This window comes from Alosa sapidissima, chromosome 20 (assembly GCF_018492685.1).
Source record: "Alosa sapidissima isolate fAloSap1 chromosome 20, fAloSap1.pri, whole genome shotgun sequence".
Lineage (NCBI taxonomy): Eukaryota > Metazoa > Chordata > Actinopteri > Clupeiformes > Clupeidae > Alosa > Alosa sapidissima.
The window spans coordinates 13,772,124-13,774,623 of NC_055976.1; the positions used below are offsets into that span (position 1 = coordinate 13,772,124).

General features: G+C 41.5%; 1 protein-coding gene across 3 annotated transcripts in view; it reads left to right on the forward strand.

The window, feature by feature from the left end:
• The window catches only part of LOC121694765 (connector enhancer of kinase suppressor of ras 2-like), a 93,245-nt gene that overhangs the window by 16,958 nt on the left and 73,787 nt on the right, over positions 1 to 2,500 (forward strand). The window lies entirely within an intron of this gene.

Here is a 2,500-nt window from a genome sequence, read left to right on the forward strand (position 1 = left end):
TCAATTTGTGGTTGTAGTGTGTGTGTGTGTGTGTGTGTGTGTGTGTGTGTGTGTGTGTGTGTGTGTGTGTGTGTGTGTGTGTGTGTGTGTGTGTATTTATGTGTGTGTGTGTGTGTGTGTGTGTGTGTGTGTGTGTATGTCTATGTATGTTCGTGGGTGTGGCTATGTGTCAACAACTGTGTGTCACTTTGTTATAAAGGTCAGTGGTTTAATGAATAGCCCAGAGGAATGTCCCAACTGCCTGAAACACACACAGACACACACATACACAAATCTCACTGGAAACGGCATCTTGGTTTCATGATATACAAACACGTAATACGTACACAACTCTGTAAATATTTAAGTTATAAACTTCAGTAAAAACATTGGAAATAGCAACAGGGCCATATAACCTCTCTAGGCAGCTGTAGACAGCTGCAGTGGAGAGACCTACAACTGAGACACACGTACACTTGTAATAAAAAAGTAAATGTAGTAAAATAGAAAAAAAATGAAAATATGTTGTACCTCAAATATCTCAAGCTTTACCTTGATCAATCACTTTCATAAGTTTGCAGAGCAGTCTCATTTCATAACTGTAATGCTGTAGATTCTTTTGCTGTAAGATTACTGCAAAGATGCAATGGGCCTCATTCACCAATATCTTCCTAAGAATGTCCTTAACTGTGTTCTTCAGAAGGTCCTACGAAAACTCTTAAGCAGATTCACGAAGGTGTTCTTAAACCTCATAATCTTTCGCAGCTTAATTCTTGTGATATTAAGTTGACAGGGCGTGCCATTTGTTATTAATTAGCATAGGTAAACGCCCTATCAGTATAAAAAAAATGGCATGGCACTGCAGGGCCGTGTGCACACAAATTGAGGCTGAGGCACCAGCTTTTATTTGTACCATATATTATACACTACATGAGCAAGACAATTTGATCACCGTATATGACACATGTTTTGAAGTAAAAGCACTGCTGCAGGAATTGAACAGTAAATGAGTTGTTATATTAAGTAGTGAAAAAGTGTTATTTGTTGTGTTTATTTATTTTGAAATACCTAATTTTAAAATAGTGGAATTTATTTATTTATTTATTTTTTTTATATAATTATTGTATTCAAATATATCATCAATCATAAAATATATAGTTGACATTTCTATTATATTTTACACCTGCAGAAATGATGAAAATGCAATAATCATTTATTTTGTCCAACCAAGTCAGTACTCAAATTTGCGTAACAGTGCTCTTGAGTGTTCGTAGATTCTGTTCTTACCTAAGAACAAGACAACATTGGTGAATGCCAGAATCTTCGTAAAAACTGCATAAGTGGGCTTTAAGAACAAATTCATTCGTAAGAAAGGTTGGTGAATGAGGCCCAATGGTTTTATATTATTTCTTCTTATTATACGAAGGCTCAAAATGGTGCTGAAAGTTCCACTGAACAGAATGGAGGAGCAGGCACTGTTATTAGTTGTTAGAGAATGCAGATGCTCCATGGGAGTGACCTACTGTGAGGCTACAACCACACATGAGGTTTTATACACACACACCAGATCCCTGAAATAGCAGCCTTGCCCCAAATGCTTCTCGCATCCCCTCAGAAAGTGCAAACTTTGTAACCTCGCCACTGAGTAGACCAGTCACCTGTGTGCGTGCCCTTGGAAGTGTGCGTAGTGGAACTGGGACGCATCCTCCACTTTCAGCAGCGGAAACCTCTGTGGAGCAGCGAAGCGCAGTGCCTGACATCACTCCACGGTGCGCCTGACATCACTCCAGCTGGCTGGGGTGGGAGTGGGGAGAGGGGAGGGGGGCACTCTCCCCACCCCCAAAGGCTCAAGGACAAGGGCAACATGCCCCCCCACCACCACACACACACCCCCACTGAGGTGCTAAAATGGGCTATATGGAAATAAGGCGCTCAGGCTCCTCGCTGCAGGGAAGTGTCCTTTGCTGGATGAGAACAGTGCCCTTTCGTCCTCTTGACACCAGTGTTGGTGAAACAACACACCTGTTATTGGCTTCAGTCACATGACAATATTTATGAAATAATTTTATACACTGCCACTTATAGTTTTCCTCTAAAACTAATTTCTTTTATCCATTAAATAAGGTGCTTAATAAATAGAAAGTCACGACTGAAGTAAGGCCAAGGCTTCTTTCTTTAAAAAAAAGTGCTAACCTCCAAAACAGCCAACATAAAATATAATCATAATATTTACACACCATAAAAAGGATACATGAAAAATAAGCCTGACCTACATTTAAAAGCTTGTTTTTTACATCTTTGCAAGGCGCACTGCCATTTTCATGAACCTCGCTCTGCCAACCCTACTGAGGTGCCAAGCTTCTGCTGTCCCTATCAGGGGTAGGCACGGGCAGATGCTCATGCCTCGTGAGGGGGCCAGATGAGGTGCCATAATAAGCACTGGCACGCTGGCACGGTGATGCCCAATCTGGCTTGGCACAGTGGGGCCAGCCAGTAGAACCCTGCTGTGCCTCGCCCTGGT